This window comes from Heloderma suspectum, chromosome 1, assembly GCF_057233095.1.
Source record: "Heloderma suspectum isolate Gila_16-S chromosome 1, 16-S_ref, whole genome shotgun sequence".
In the NCBI taxonomy this organism is placed as follows: Eukaryota; Metazoa; Chordata; class Lepidosauria; order Squamata; family Helodermatidae; genus Heloderma; species Heloderma suspectum.
The window spans coordinates 257,037,505-257,055,300 of NC_139458.1; the positions used below are offsets into that span (position 1 = coordinate 257,037,505).

The 17,796-nt window shown below is 40.8% G+C and overlaps 1 protein-coding gene and 1 long non-coding RNA gene across 3 annotated transcripts in view; one reads left to right on the forward strand and one right to left on the reverse strand.

The window, feature by feature from the left end:
• PLCB1 (phospholipase C beta 1) overlaps positions 1-17,796 on the reverse strand; it is a 703,903-nt gene that overhangs the window by 489,884 nt on the left and 196,223 nt on the right. The gene's annotated exons all lie outside the window — the stretch shown is intronic.
• LOC146358986 (uncharacterized) lies at positions 558-4,641 on the forward strand. Its single transcript, XR_014786428.1, has 3 exons — positions 558-934; positions 3,755-3,840; positions 4,262-4,641. It is a non-coding gene; the product is annotated as an uncharacterized LOC146358986 (long non-coding RNA).

Genomic DNA, 17,796 nt, shown 5'->3' on the forward strand with positions numbered 1-17,796 from the left:
TCCCCACTTTTTCTACAGGCCAAATTAGTCTCTCACAGGCATGACTAATTCTCAGCTATAGGGAAGATGCCCAGTGTTGAGCAGACTGTCAGTGACTTTCAACCATCCACATAGAACAGCAACTATTTCCATTTTTAGCCTTTCTATTGTCATTTCACAGTGCAGTCATTGAACTGCAGATGGGATCCCAATCTTCCTCAGACTTTAGAGAACATCTTCACATCACAACTGCAATGGAATTAAGTCCAGTGTATACAGGAAATTGTCTTTTCTCTCCGCTGTGAGTACAGCTGTAATGGTAGATCGGGCCAGGAGCCATGGGGAAATAATCAAGTCAAGCATTCTCTTGTTTCTAAGCAAACTATCAAATATTAAACAACTTGAGTGTTCACGTCACTGAAAGAGCCATTACAAACAATGAATCAGTACTAGTGTATATGACAGACAGAATCAGAAGCCTAGAACAACTCAGATGGTGACATTTATTGATTGATGTTAGATGAATGGATTGAAAACCTTTCAATTGGTTAAAAGGTGCCTCCAATTAATCAGTCAGCAGATTTTAAAAACAACAACATTAATTATTTTTAAAGCAAATACTTACAGAATGCCTAGGTGGAAGGCGCCATCTTAGAAGAGGTGTTCTTTCTTCTCTCACACACAGGAGGGGATGCCTCTTCTAAGATGGAATCTGCTGTGACTTATGCAAGCATCATAAATCAGGTGGTTGCCCTAATGTGAGCAACTAGCACAATTTCCTCTGCATTAGTACAGGCTGGTCTAATGGTCCACACCATGACCACAGACTGAAAACTGGATCATGGTGCAGTAGCTATTTGCGTGAACATGGTCTATTTCCTTGTTTATTTGCTTACTGAGAAAATTGGCTTCTGCCTGAATGGATCAAGCAAAAGCACCATATGTCGCCTGACAGGTAATGCACATTCAGAATCTGCCTATTTGGTTTCTCAGCTGCTGAACTGCAGTAGCTCAATGGAAAGATTTTCACCCAGGCCTTCCAATGACACAATTTTATAGGTGTTTTCCCCCCCTAAATTGACACAGTAAGAATGGAGTTACATTTCAGTAATTTGTTTTAGTGATTCAAGTGCCTCAGTGACTTTTTGTACACTTTCACAGTGTTTATTCCCCGTTATTGCATACGGCTGCAATTCAATCACTTTACCAAGTTGTCACTGTTGTACTGTTAAAATTACCACAACAGGGGTTGCTGGATGTGCCCAAGACAAATTATTTTTCTTGCCATTTCCATTAATGGGGGGTGGGGGATCAAAACAAAGGACCCTGTGCTAGTTCAATATAAAGCTTACAAAGGTTTAAAGCGGTATGGTTTTGATTCAAACTGCCATGTTTCAACAGTAATGGATTCTCAAATCAAGCAAGTAGAGCAGTACCATTTTATTTCAATTGATGTGAGAAGTGCTGGATGAAAACTTTGAAGTTATATTGAATGCTGTGTAATAATATTAATAATTATGGAATATCTGGTATTACCAGATGTTTATCTTTTGAAGTACTGTAATTCATATTGTCATTACATGGACTCTACAGTTTCCCTCTCAACCAGATAGGAGTTCAGGTTTCAAATTAATTAATTAATTAATTACATTACATTACATTTCTATACTGCCCAATAGCCAAAGCTATATGGCAATCATGGGCCATGCAGAAAAAAGTCCTACAAATTGGAAAAAATGTTTCCATCGGAATATTTTCTGATGCCCTGGAGTGTGATCAAATTTAATGTGTTTGATTTACTTGTATTTAGTAAGCAAAACTAAAATAAAACCTCCATGTTAAATTTTGTCCCAGTTCACCACAAGTATTTGACCTAAAATACTTGAGGAAAAACATCAAAGCACATCTAATGTGATTTAAATGTTGTATTACGTAGATATTTTTATTGGAATAGGAGTAAAAAATTTAAGACAATAGCATGTACTTCCCTTACATTATTTACATGTCAGAAAACAACAGCAAAGGTACTGAAAACTGTTGATACACTAATAAATTTTAGCAACCCAAAGAAGGGTGCAAGATATGCTGACAACCACACATCTATTTCAACAGAGTTCAACACTCTTCCACTCAGGGTGTTGGCACTAGGGATGCACCGACTGTGTAAAATCCATCTGTATTTTGCAGATTGTCAGGCACTTTTGTTCCATTGTCCACTCACAGACAAATGCTTTTTTTTTTTTGGTCATGTGGAAAAATAAGCAAATAATTACATAAGAGATTTCATAACAATTTACATAATTTACTTTAGTAAATTTAGTAAACATTTAGTATATTGTCTCCCATTCGATTAAACTTTTCCTCAACAGAAACTTGTATATTTTCCTTACGAATAAATAAGCGAACATTTGGGAAAGAAAAAAAATGGGAAAGTTCATAGACTCCGTGTGGCCTGAGGGGGTCACTCCGCAGTGGATTCTGCAGGTCAGATTCTTAGAAATCTAAACTCATTTTAGTCTGTCCCGAATTTCTCCAACACCCTAGTTAGCGTACCTCCAGTTTCGTTGTCACTACACATTTCATTGTCACTATTTCACACTGAGTCATATATGTATTACAATGACATAAATGTATTCTCTCACATACTTGCTAGGAATAATCTCCTGAAAAATACTAATTACAATTTTGAAACTGCCATGCTTGACTAATAGTGTATTTGCAGTTGGTATCCATCCATTCATAATTTCTAATGAACATATGAAATGGAAGATTTTCCATGGAAAAATTAAGCACTGAACTTTTTTCCAGAAAATTTTCATTTTGGAAATGTTCTGCCCCACATCACTGGTTTTAAGCATACTTCATTTAGGCTGGATTGTGCCCTTAATAAGTTCCTGTGTGGAAAATAAACAAGATGAACCTGTTCCCTCCTCAAATGCCTCTTTCACTGTCTGTACACTTGTCATTTACTGTTCAGATTTAAAGCAAGAGTCAGCTTTCTTCTTTTGCCTTTTAAGTAATATTATTACGAGCTTTAAAATATTCTTTTCTTAACAGAAAAAACACATGGACAATTTCTTATAAACATGTGCTGTGTCATTTATGATGCTTAAAATAACTTAAATCTCTTCACCATTCATTTCCTTCCTTTATATTGAATAATGGACTTCTGTGTTACCTACTTTGAGTTAATTAAAAAAAGGCAAAGAAGTCACTGAGGTTGGGGAGTATATTGTATCACAGTGTATTGCTGTCAGGGATAGGGATCCCACCACTATGATAACAGAGAAAAAGCTGCCTATTTTCACCCATTAATCAATTTAGAGCACAATCTTATGCATCTTTAGACAGAAAAAAGTCTTATGAATCCCAGCAATCACCCTAGTCTGTACAGGGAAATTTTCCAATTCATTTTTTTTCTGAAAACCCCACATTACAATTTATGACCCAATACTTTCTCTAAGCAAAGGCATAACTTAAATGTGTTAACTTTGGCCAAATCATGCCCAGTTTTATAGAGGTGCAAGGAATCAGAGGAAATAAATTTAATTTGAGTACTAAGAATATCCATGCTTTTTGCTGAGCTTATATAAATACATAAGAACAATTTTCGTAACATAAATTTCAGTGTTTTCCACAAGAGGTGAGAAATCAATAAGAAGGTAAATCTTGGACCTTTATATGCTCCAATTTTGAACATACAAAGCTATTATATACTAAAACAGACCATTCAAACTCAGTACTGTCTGCTCTAACTGGTGATCACTCTTCCAAGGTCTCAGACAGAAAACATTTCCCGCCCTGCTACCAGAGATGAACTGGGAATGCCAAGAACTGAACTTGGATCATCTGCATTGTGAAGTATGCGCTCTACCACGAACTATGGCACCTCCTCATCAATTGTTTGCAAATATGGGTTTCCACCTTTCCCTAAATTGCCTAACATTACTAGTACAGTTTACTAAAGCCCTATCAGGTCTCCCTTGAGTTTTGTCCCACTTCTTCTATATTTTAATCTATTTGAATACCATTCCAGGCACACAACATGGCCAACTTCATTGGCTTATCATAAGTATGAACAAGGCCATAATGGGCAGATAAGATGTAATGGTTCCATACTTTCCTTCCTTTCTCCACAGACCCATCCCTAGCTGCTCTATGAACCACTTAACACTATTCCCTTCTTACACTTCCCTAGAGTTCATTCAAAACTCATGTGGTCCTTACTATTCTCCCTGTATATACCGTTTCTGTGTGGTCTCATCAAATCTATTTCTTTCAGTACCCCCTACACCAATATCTGAGGGAATGCCCCTTCTCAACCCCTGAGATCTATCAATGAAGCCCCGCTAAAGATGCTATCACATGTGGAAGCTATGTTCACCGCCACAAGAAACAAGGCCTTCTCTGCTACAGTCCCAGAATTTGGAGCTGCTCTACTTCACAAAAGATTCCTATGGCGCCACCTATACTTTATTTGTTAAACCAGGTCAAAAATTCTTTTTTTCATTCTGCCTTTGATAGTTAATTTGTTAGGCACCACTGTTTATCTCTAGTTTGGGGATTTTGTTTTTCACTAGTTGGTGCTTACTTGAAAATCACTTTGGTCATATAATTGAAGAGTGATCTACATATGGTATATTAAAAATATTAACTGATGACACCTGGCATCTACGTTTGTATCACAGACCTTCCAATCTCCATCCAATCCTGCATCTCCTAACTGCTTGGATGTTTCATCACTGTCTCAACTCAGTATGTCTAAGACTGAACTCCTCATCTTTCCTCCAAAGCTTTACTCTCGCCTGTCTGAATCCATTGTCATCACCACCATCCACCCTGTTGATCAGGCATGAAGCCTTGACTTCAACTAGGATTCCTTCATCTGCTTTTTTCCCTGTACTGAGTCCACTGCAACATCGTGCCACTTCTTTATGAACAACACTCAAAAATGCAGTGCTTCCTCTCTGCCCCCTTTAGGTACTTTGGTCATCTCTCACCTTGGCTACTGCAACCTTCTCCTCACTGGCCTTCCCTTGCCACAATTCAGCCTACTCACCTCTATCCCAAAGTCTTGCCACCAAAACACACTTCTCTCATCTCTTGGACTATGCATTAAATCCCTACACTGACTTCACATCCATTCTCTGGTGGTGGTGGTGGTGGTGGTGGTGGTGGTGGTGGTGGTGGTGATAATGATGATTTATTACATTTCTATACTGTCCAATAGCCAAAACTCTGTGGCCGGTTCACAGAAGTTAAAACTATAAAGCACAACAACATGATAAAATATAATACAGAGTGGCCCAAAAGTAGGTATACAGTATAGTTTATTTGCATTTTATTATATTGTTTATTACGTTTACATTTGTTTATCACTGTTTAATCTCATAAATGCTCGAAATGTATTCCATCAACAATGCAACATTCCTCAAACCTGTCCAGAACATTGTCACACACAGTACGACACAAATTCTGGTCAACATCGATGTCCATAAATGCTTCCAAGATGAACTCTTTTAATTCATCCACTGTCTGGGGATTCCTCTCAAAAACCTTATTCTTTATGATGCCCCCCAAAAAGAAGTCCATTGGTGTTAAGTCGGGTGAATGTGGTGGCCATTCAATGCTGCCACGTCATCTGATCCAATGCTGTGGGAAGGTGTTGTCAAGATAGTCCCTTACTGCAAAAGCATAATGAGGAGGTGCCCCATCTTGTTGGAAGAGCAGTTCGGTGAAGTTAGCACTGGTTCTGAGTTGTGGCACTACCACATTGCGTAACATGTTTAGGTAATTGTTACTATCCACAATTGTATCAAAGAAAACCGGTCCTACAACACCTTCTCTGGACAGTGCACCCCACATTGTGACGCCTGGCTGGTTCAGCTGAGATGTGATAGTCAAATGAGGATTTTCATCTGCCCAATACACACAGTTATGCCTGTTCACGTGGCCTGACAACTTGAAAGAAGCCTCATCTGACCAGATGATCTTATCAAGAAGGTCTTGTTCGTTAGAGATTTGGTTAGGTTACGCATCATGTCACAGAACTGCAACCGACGGTCTGGGTCGTCCTCCAGAAGACCATGTAACCGTCTTGGATGGTACGGCTTCAATTTCAATTTACGCATTAAGTGTTGCAAGGATGTTCAAGGTATGGATAGCTGCTTAGACACATGTCGTGTGGACTTTTTTGGACTGTTCACAAATGTCAGAGCGACTCTCATCTCATTTTCTTCTGTCATAGACATCCTAGGACATCCAGATTTCAGTGCATTAGCCACTGCACCTGTTGCTTCAGATTTATCTCTAAGATGATAAATGGTCAGACGTGTTGGTGGAGGAGTGTCAGATGCTTCTGGCCATGCTATGCACACCCACTCAGCATTTTCAGTCTTCCAGTACTGCTTTAGAATCCACTTTCTTTGTTCTTGACTCAAGTTGGCTGCCATCATTCACAATATCAGTAAAAAAAATAACTAAACAACTAAACAACTGTATACCTACTTAAGGGCTTCACTCCCCTCACTCTCTACACTTAACTGATGTAACTGTCACTCCCTGTCACTCACTCTTCCCAACTGTCATTCTGACTCCACCCACACATCTTCTACTCACACATTCTCTCCCCCTCCCATCAACATTCTAAACAACTGTATACCTACTTTTGGGCCATCTGGTATAAAACTTTTAAAAGTTTAAAACTACAATAAAAACCAAGTAAAAGCTAGCAGCAATGTAATGATCTAAAAATACAACAACATATTTAAAAACAAAAAATGGAGGACTGAAATCCCTGGGAGAATAAAAAGATCTTCACCTGGCACCAAAAAGACCACAATGTAGGCACCAGGCGAGCATCTCTAAGGAGGGCATTCAACAACCATGGTGCCACTACTGAAAAGGCCTTCTCCTTAGTAGCCACCCATCGCACTTCATTTGGCAGGGGCACCTGGAGGAGAGCCTCTGAGGATAATCTTAAGGTCCAGGCAGGTTGGAACATCCAGCACAAATGCCTAATCCTTATCTTTAAAGTCCTCGGTGCCTTGCCCATGGTATCCTTTGGCCATGTTTCCCATTATATCCTTGAAGTTTCGGTAATAGAATCAACTGAAGTTTCTGTAATAGTAGATGATGGTCATGGAACCACCAGCATTGCTGAAATGGTGATAGCTAAATGTACAACATTGGGGGGTGTGGGGACAGAATAGAAGGTTTCACCCTGTAGAATCAGGAAGTTGTGGCAGGGAGAAAAGCTACAGGTATTGTTGTCAACTATTTAATTGGGAATTTCGTGACCAACTTGTTTCAAACTGGTGCTCTTCCTTAAAGTCAGAATAAACTCTTGGAAAAGTTTCCATCCCAAACTCAGTAAGAAGCTTCTCTGTCCTGGTAAAGACAGCCATAGGGAAGACAACATAGATTTTCTACAACATTCCTCTGTTTATTACAGCAGTTTACATGAAGCCTTTTTCTGGATTTGATTCTGCCCCCAGAAAAAGAGCACCAGCTCAAAACGCATTGGGCACCTAATTTCCTTAATCAACAGCTGACAATGCCTGAAGATTTTTGTTCACACTCCACATGAATACATCCTGTTTGTAGGTCTGACAGGAACTCTGCCTACTGCTAGGGGGACTGCATAGGGGGCTACTGCAAGGTACGAACTAGCCTTCATTTTAGGGTTGAGCAGAACAGGGTACAAGTACATAGCCACAGCTGAGCAATGATGTTTATAGTGTGTACACTCTTTTTCCTTTAAGTGAAATTGAAAAATAAGTAAATAAATAAATATTAAACATCATCTTGATATTAACCCAGGAAGACAGTCCTGATAGCACAGGTAGTATTTTTGGCTCAAGGACATCAAACATCACAGAGGGACTCTTGAATATTGCAGGTGAATGCCCAGAAGCTGTCACTATAGGGAAGGGGGGTGGGGAAGCCACATCCATTCCTCAGCTCTTAGAACAGGAAAGAACACTGGAACACCATAAGTAGTTTACAATTGGTTCTTAAGATTCACAAAGGTGGCTTTGGGAAGGTGATTTCCTTGGCTGCAGGCTTCCCCTTTCCCACCTCAAGCAAATAACGATCTTATTAAGCAGAGTTTCAACTGGAAAGCCAAGCTTTTCCCCACAAAATGGAGCTGCTGTGTTGTATCCTGGAGAAGGCTGCTTTTGAAAACTGAGTATAGCAGACATTCAGCAGATGCAGCTTCACATATCCTGGACTTGATAAAAATGTCACTGTCCCTCAGCACTCAAAGGGACAGAAGCCCTTCCCTGGATAAAGAATGGCAACCCTGTCCTGAAGGGTTTAGCAAGGCATCAAACACAAACCTGGGACTATTCTTAAAGAGAAAGGCTTCTCTAGCCATTTCTGATACAAAATAAGCACCCCTATTACCATACCTACCTCAAAAGCAGCAGCTCATACTGAAATGTTGCTCAAAGCATTTGTCTTGTTAGTACATTGGAGCCTGAGCAAATTATGTCCTTCAGTACATTTTTACTTAGGTGTTCTTTGAAATGGTCCCTAGCACTTTCACTGCACACTTACTATAATGAAACAATTTCTCCATTTACCCTCTGGTTTAAAACCTGCAAGATGCAAGTATGTTTAATTACTTGCAATGAGGACCCAGGACTTCACAAGATTGGTCACATCTGCATTTGACATTTTACACTGAGCTGAGATGTATCCACCAGTAATCAGCAGCATGCCCTTCAGGATTCAACAACATTAACTGAATTCAGCTCACCCTGTTCCCTTTGATAAGGCTATAGCTATAAGACTGTGACTTTGCAGCATCCTCTGTCATGCTCCGAGCCATCATAATGCATATGTTGATGGATGAAAAGCAATCAGTTTGGCAGAGGAGGCAGTGTGCCCCCCACAGCTTTGCTTTGGAAGGCGGGCAAGCTTGCTTCCAGAAAGGAAGAGCAACATACCAGATAAGTATCCTCTCCCCGTTTTAGTTGCATGGATGAGATTGAGTCAGTTCTTGTGCCTCTCTGCCCCCACCCCTAACCAAGGAACTGGGCCTAGGAGGAAGCAAGCAAAGCATCCTTTACCTGTATCTCAGGTATGCTGTGGTGGTCACTTTACTAAGCTTGGCACAGGGCCAGGCCACACCAGGCCCTTGATGTGCCACTGCCATGCGATGGCTCAAAGAAGAGACACCAGGATTCCCCCACCAGCACAATTTTCTCATCCACCACTGAACCCAATAATCAGGGTGGAGCAAGGGGTAAGGCCAGACCTGGTGCTCCAGATGCATGCCCACCTGAATGGAGAAGCTGTGAATGCGAGTATGGTGGGGGCAGACATTGGCAAGCTGAGAGGATGGGAGAAGCTGCAGTGTGGTGGTGGGGATATGAGTCAAGGCAAGCAAACTGAGGTGGAAAGGACAGGTTGAGAGACATGCATGGGGGAGGGCTGAAAGCCCTGAAAGATTCCCCCCACCCACCCACTGCCCATGCCTTTGCAATTTCATGAAATTAATGACTGGATGGTCTCTGATACTATGCTACTTCATTTCTGGGCTCCCCAAGATCAGACAAATCACTTTTGTTGATATTATATGCTTCTGCTGTTCCTTCACTAGTGTTCCCTCCCACCTCCCCTCCCCTTCTTTTTCTGTCAGAGAAGCAACTCCTTGTAGTGCTTCAATCACTATGAGAAAATATGCCACTGAGAATTTTATCCCCTCACCAACTGCCCATTCACAGCGAGACAGAACAGAAAGACTATAGTTCAAACAGTTGGCAGGTTCCTTTCCCTAGCTGCTGTGTGCTAAAATGCAGCACATCAATGGATGCCCATTTAACGCCCCTGAAGCTTCTCAAGATCCACTCTTATAGCAGCAGAAAGCCCCAGGATGATTGCAATGCTTACGTTTCCATAGATGTGTAATCCGCAGGGGGCTAAATGCACAAATCCAACAAACTACATCTGCACAATGTTAAGTACATTCTCCTGTTTTAAAGGAACTCTTTCTGTATATTTTAATGTATATTTTGACCTTCTCTGAATCACTCTCAGTACACTAGTACAGTACTGCGGTTTGGTACCTGTTTTCTTATCCTGTAAGCAGCTGTATCCCTGGTATTCAGAGCCAGTGTGGTGTAGTGATGAAAGTGTTGGACTGGGAGCTGGGAGATCCGGGTTCTAGTCCCCACTCGGCCATGGAAGCTCACTGGGTGACTTTGGGCCCATCACAGACTCTCAACCCAGCCTACCTCACAAGGTTGTTGTTGTGAGGATAAAATGGAGAGGAAGAGGATAATGTAAGCAACCTTGGGTTCCTTGCAAGAGGGAAAAAGGCAGGATATAAATGCAACAAATAAATAAAATAATAAATAATATTCCCAGGTGAATATATGAACATATGAAGCTGCTTCATACTGGGCCAGAGACCATTAGTTTGGCTTGCCCAGTACTAGGGATGTAACATTTCCAGAAATTTTGAGGCTACAGGAGAAACAACATTCCCTTCCCTTCCACCTCTCAAATCCTAATTGTTAGTGATTTTAGACTTTCCAGTGTAGCATAATAATTTGAGGCCTATAATGGTTACATGCTGTTGGCACATCTACTTTTGATGTGTGGTTTGCAACATGGTTGCAATCCTGCTTCTCTCCACTGCCTGCCTTTCCTTTCACAATTATCTGTTCTGCAATGCTATTTCTTTGCTATGGAGTTCCTGGACAGGGCGTGGGAATGTAGTGAGTCCTACCGTCACAGCTTCAAGCCAAGTGAATAAAATTGGCAAGTGGGTTTACCTTGAAATTGGAGCAAGAGCCAACGGAGAAAGAATGCCTTGATAATTGCATCACTTGAAAAATATGTACTGCGTGCTGCGGCTGCCTAACTCTAGCACTGGTGTGCACACACATTTTGAAACAAAACACACAAGCAAGCCCCAGGAAATTCTCACTCCCACCACCACTAGTAACAGTGGTCAACATGTCGGACTACCATGAAGCTCACCAGGTAGTCTTGGAACAGCCACTACCTTTCAGTCTAACCTATCCCATTGCTATAAATTAGGCTGGGAGAACCATGTACACTGCCTTGGAGGAACAGTGGGATTATAATGGGAAAGTAAGTAAGTAAGTAAGTAAGAAAGGCAAGTTATCTGAAGAAAGAGGTGTATGTGGGGGTGAAATCCCCCCAGCAGCAGCAAGGAGTGACGTTCCCAGGGTAACCATGGTGATGGGCACTCTAGCTATTGGAGAGAAAGGTGGGCAGGGTGAAGGACTATAGAATTCAAGTGATCCCAATGTCTTTGAAAGGAGACTTTAAAAAAAAAAAAAACCTGAACCAGTGTTCAATGAGAATGAATACCAGCATGTTGCCTTACATCTGAAACTATGCATTGGATCTAGATTTAGTCAAGCTTAGAGCAGCCCCATTGAAATCAATTGGGCTTAAGTTAGTCATGAATGATTTGACCCAGTAGTCTCAATGGATCTACTCTAAGTATGTCTGAGTCTGGTTCCAAGGGCCAAGCCCCCTAGTAAAAAAAGGAGGATTGGACCACATTTGCCTGACACCACTTGCATTAATCATAGAATAGTAGAATCATAGAATAGTACGGTTGGAAGGGGCCTACAAGGCCATCGAGTCCAACCCCCAATGGTTATGTGCATCACCAAAGCTGCCACAAGGAGCCTTCCAGGTAATTGATTCTAAGCAATAACACAAGAGCAGAGGCCGTCCACCACAGGGTCACAGAAGAGGCCTGAACCTAGGTACTGAAAAGCACAGGTGTTGCCTCAGAAAGGGTCTGGAGGTAACTAAGCTATGCTTATGAGCAGAGAGGGAAAGGCATGGTCTCACTTGACAGAGTCCTGAAAGCCTAAGTAGTAATAAACAGCAAGGAGAAGCATCTAACTTAACTTGAGACCACTAGTGTGGATCTCTTTTTGGAGCTACCTGGGTGGGGAGGACTGGAAATAGTCCCACAAAGCACCAGCCAGGCAAGAAAGTTAGTCCTATTGATGTACAAGCAATGTCATTGTGATGCCAATATCCTAAAGTTGTATATTCATTTTCAAACACAGGCCTGTCTGTATCATTCAATCTAACCCCTGACATTCATCTCAACAAGACTGCAGCTCAATTTTGTCATTGCCTTATAGTTTGATAGTAGCTGATGAAGAAAATAGATTAAGTTTGCCCCTTTCAGTTTTCATGCTGTAATCAAAGCACTCCATCAGTACAAGCCCATTTTCCCCAATGTTACAGCATCAAGATCCCTTGCATCATTAGCAAATGTGAATTCCCCATAGGCATACGTTCTTGGGGGTGGGGGGGGAGAGTGGGGGACATCATCCAAAACAAGTACACTTCCAAGGAACCCCAATCAGAGTTCTTATTTTATCAAGAAATGTGGAACCAGATTGCAAAATGAATTATGCCTGCTCTCTGCCCTTGAGTTTTATTCAGTTTGCTTCTGAATGAAATAAATCCTCAAGAGAAGTCTCTCAGTATTCATGAAAGTGATGTACATTTTAACATTTACATCTTGCAAGATAAATCAAATAGAGACTCTGCTGCTGTGATGCTTTCCACTTGTTAGGGCTACTAGGATGCTTCCCACAGTAAGCATACATATCCTTTAAATTAAAAAAAAAAAAAAGGATTATAAAGATTTCAAAAAAGCAACCTAGGCAGCATCAGAGCTCAGTAAGATCTGTCCGATCTGTCAATTTGAGTTTAACTCAATTAATTCAAGTTCAAATTGAGCTAAGAACCAAATGTTGGGGGAAAATACTGGACAACAACAACAGTGTTAGCTTCCCTCTGAATCACAGCTCAGTGTGTTTAGAATACATTTTCATTTCATTTTATTAGGCAACCAAGTACAGGTTGTAGCCAAAGGTGTTTAGAATACAACAACACCAAGATGGTTTTGCCAGACATATGTCAAAACAGTTGATATGGTACTATGGGCTTTCAATACCTCGAGACCCACTGCTGAGAATGAATGCCGAGTGTTTCCAAGTGTAGTATGGTGATGACTTGCCTCTTTTTTCCATTAAAGGGGCTGAACAGTTTTAGTCGGAAAAGATATTATCTTTTTGTTGATGTTCAGGCCATAAATGTATATAAATTTCTTTTTGGTCCCACCCTCTATAGTACACTTTTGGAGGATGGTAAAGGATGCAATTATGAAAATTGTAAGTGCTGTGCTCTCTTTGTACCCACTGATATTTTTATTTGGATATGTTAAAGATATAGTTCCAATTGATGATGCTGAATTGACTATCCGCTTACTGACAGCTGCCTATATGACAATAAGCTATAGGTGGAAGAGAGTTAATCCTGCAGCAACTGATGATTGGTGGATGAGGGTTTGGGATATGGCCTCGATGATGAAATTAATATGATTAGAGTCAGAGAGGGACGATCAGTAAATAATTTCTTTATAGAAAAATGGAGTCTATTTTATATCGGGATGATAAACTTCAGGATTCAGTACAACCTTATTTACTGTTAGGGGCAAGTTAACTGTTATGAATTTGATTGTGTTTATAACTCTTCCTTGTTATCATTTGTATTTATGAATCAATGTAAGAAGAAATGTTTTCATTTATTTATCTACTGGGAGTTTCCTCTGTAATAATAAATGAATAAATAAATGGAAGGGACATTACTATGTGGTGGGGAAATGTATGTAACTTTCAATCTAACTGCATAGCTCTGATTTCCTGATCAGCTTACTCTGCAGCCATACTTTGGTTCAAGTGCGTGTTAAGGAAAAGTCCCTTTTCTTTTGATACCATAGTGTTTTGTGTATATTGTTGAACGTGAGCCATTAGCAGTTCAGCTGTATTGCAGGTCTGACGACATTACAAGCATTTAGCTAACTCTTGGCCATTTCTAAAGTAGTTCACTACATTTTGTTCGCGGTTTGGCAGGAAACGGTTTGGCAGTTACTTGGTGTCCTTGTTTTTCCCACAACAGCCATTATTCATTCTGTAGAGCAGACAATATTAAGATGCACAACCTCACTCCATTCCCATTCACAAAGTCCTATCCTATGCTGGCTTCTGGGATGAATTTAAGAATTCTTTTATTTACATTCCTGGGCATGAATGTGTGTAGTTCAGAACAGACTGAGCTTTTCCAGTCATTTATTAAAGGATGGATCAGTTGCTTGCATTTTCCTGAATATTTTCTTGTGGCTTTTGCACCTAGTATTATTGCAAATAAGAAGTCTTTTAAAAAGAGCAAGGACATTGGGTTTGGACAACCAAAACAAGTTAAATCTAGCTGGTGGCTGAACATATGCAATTAACCTATTTTTTCCTTTTATTTGTATTTGGAGGGTGGGGGGTGTTTGTGAAATAGCAAAGGGGTTCCTGTTAATAGCTACCAGATATGCAGAATACAACGGAGGTCTTGGAGACTACATATTTGGTAAGAAATCAGGCCAGATTTCTGCTATGCTATGCTGTCCATCAGCGAGCAGAATGGAAATCACTGACATTACAGATTCCTCCTCTCCCCTTCAGTGCACTGCATACCTCCAAATCTGATCAGGGGACCTCCAAAGCAGATCTGGGGGATGCAGGGGATACACTGTGGGAGGAGAGCAAGGGGAAGTCCACTCATGTGACATTGGATGAAGCCCCAAACTCCCACACTGTCAAAATTGTTCAGTGTTACATCCAGCAGAGATGGGAGTAACTGCAGTGTTTTGACATCTGGCAAAGCCATTCTGGGCAAAGCATCAGTTCACTTGTATACAAGTAAGAAATCTTTAGGACAACAGGAGCCTGTGAAAAGCATCTGGAAACAATGAAATTCATGTTTATGCTCTATGCAAGGGGAAATGCTCTGTCTTTTAGGAAATACTGATATTAGAGTATGTCTTTTCTTTTCTTTTTTGCTTGCTATTTATCAATACAAAATGCTCCTCGACAGAACAATGCCTTTCAAAAGATGCCACCATTCAAATAGCCATTTCAAGTAAGGTTTTAAACTGCTCTGCTTTGCATACATTCTACCCTTTATTGATTCTTTGCTGCAACAAGTTAACTTTGGGATAAATCACTTAAGTGTTTCTAATCTAGCTAAGGAAGCCAAAGCAAAATAAAAATAAAAAATGACTTGAATGTATCAAAGGATAAAAATAGTTACTATGATAAGGAAAGAAAGAGCTCAAGCCAAATCTCACTGTAAGGCAAAGCTGGGTATTCTTTATTGTAATGCCAGAAGGCTGCGCTCTCTAAGGGCTGGTACTTTTAGTAGGTCATGATGGCATGAGCCCTTCTAATTAAAAGTTAAATACATAGAATCATGCATATGCACAACTCCAATGAGCTAAAGAACGAGGAAATGCTTGAACGCCCTCACTGCTAAATTTCTGTTCCAATATGACAAGAAATAAATAACTACATAAATAAAAAGAAACCTGGGCTATAGCCTTTTAGCCATCAATAAGTGGAACAATACAATCAAAAGCTTTAGTCTGTGATTAAAAATTTGCTCCCTTAATTAGCAAAGCTGACAACAAATGAAAACTCATAATTGGGACTTGTGAAAGACCTGCTGCTATATTGCTAAGATGGAGTGTCTCCCTCTTCTGTAATTCAAAGCTGGTTTCTTTTTCCAGGTTACATTAGGGATGTTGGAGAAATCCATTTGTGGGGTGGCGTTTGATGAATTTTCCTAAGCTTGGCCAACCATACTCGATTTCAGTTCCTAATTTAGAATCACAGAATCATGGGGCTGGAAGGGGCCTGCAAGACCATCGAGTCCAATCCCCTACAGTGCTCAGCTGATCTGTAGGGAGTCAGGCCTGTTGGCAGATTTTCTGGGAATTTTGTACATTTTTTTCTTTTCTTTTGGGAAGGTTCTGCAATTTGTGCAAATGTCTGAACAATTTGCACCAATTACAGCAGAATCTCCATAATTTGCACAAATTCAGCTATAATTGTGCAAATTGCCCAGAAATGTGTGCAAATTACAGAATCTTCTCCCCCCAAAATGCACAAAAACGTCCCTGGAGTTCGGGGAACAGCCTGCAGCTCAGCTTACAGATGCAAAGTGAGTTTACTCACTGCAGAAATCCACCAAGTTAAAAGAGAATTGGATTTTCCAGCGACAGACATCCCTAGGTTACATACAAAGCTAATGTATGCTTGGAATATCTGGATGAAAATACCTGGAAGCTCTAACTGAACCACAGTCAAACATAGAAACCACAGACACTTTCTCTCTCATATTTGCATCTTATGCCATTGAACTCATGCTAACAATATCTATGGCACTTTACAGAGTAAAAAAAAAGGGAAGCCATCCTCCCAATGCAAATAGCAGCTACAGGGGTTGATCTGGATTGGGACCACAGCAGAGGAAGATGGTTAAAGCCCCTTCCTGCTGCTATTTATTTTAAAGCACGGGAGGGCAACCACTTTTGGTCTGGGGATCAAACGTTTTAAAGAAAACATTCATGCCATTGCTAGTTGTGTGAATGTCGCTTAGTTGGGTTTGGCCCTTGGTTTTAGTAGTGCACCAGTTCCCCCACCTGGTGCCTTCCAGATGTGTTGGACTGCAATTCCCATCCTTCCCAGCCACCATGAAAATGCTGACAGACTGATGGGGCGGGGACAGAAAGCTTGGTGGGAAGAGGAATGGAATGGAGTATCATGGATTAAGGCGTAGCTGCTTTACTGACTGACTGGAAGAGTAACCAGTGACATTTTGTTGTCAGTCCTACTGTACATGTATTACTTTAATAAGCAGGCCTGTATCTATTTGCCACATCCACCAAATATGCAGGTACCCCAACATGACGCGGGTGGTGGGGAGGATGGAAGGCAAGGATATCTGAAGGCAGAGGCTCTTGAATCACACCCAAAAACAATGTGTGGGACTCCATGCCCAAAATGGCCTGTTACTGTTAGTATACATAATGGAGACATTAAGCTGCCAAGATTGTCCTCTGCTTGACCTCTTCTTCCAGTGTTGATTCATATTTGGGAGTAGAGGGCTCCCCCAAATTTCACTTCTGGGACTATCCCACTTCCCAAACAATAACCTTTTTTTGCTTTAGATTCTATACAAGTATTGGGGGGGGGGGCAATGTATAATAATCATTTCAGAGTATTTGTAGAAATTAAATGTTTTTAATATCAGAACATGCCTTCTGCTTTGCATATGGCTTGAGAAGTCCATGAGTAGTGTTGTTATTATTTTTTAAAGCCCTTCCTATTGAAAAATGTATGACTACTGTGCAGAAATAATAAAATGCATAGCACATTTAAAAATGAATGTTCACGATGGGGAATGTGCCCTACACCCGACTAACACCACTATTTCAGCTTGTTAGCAAAATCCACAGAGCTATATAAAGATTCTAGTTTCCATAGAAACTGTTGTGTGAAACTTCAGGATGTTAAGCATCCATGCTAATTTGAATTTCCATTTGCTAACTGCATATACATGATCATTTCCAGTTTTGCAATATAAAAGGCTGATCTACAGCTTTTTGTTGCACTCAGCCCCCCCCCATGCCACCCCCAAGCACCATGCACTGGCTAACCCCAGATATACGTGGGAGCCAGGATACACCATCCTCCAGAGGCTGATGGGGAGGGGGTTGTAGCTGAGGATGCATGGCTTACATCAGCCCTGCAAAGTAGTCCAGTGTTGTCATACACATACCGGCCAGTAAGTGGGGAGGCTGATAGAGAGTACTGTACGACAACCTGCTGTGTGTTCTTGTGTTCTTATCAAATCTCTTGGTGGCTTTTTTGTTAACTTTATTTAGGGAAATGCAGTCTGGGGTGGGGGGAG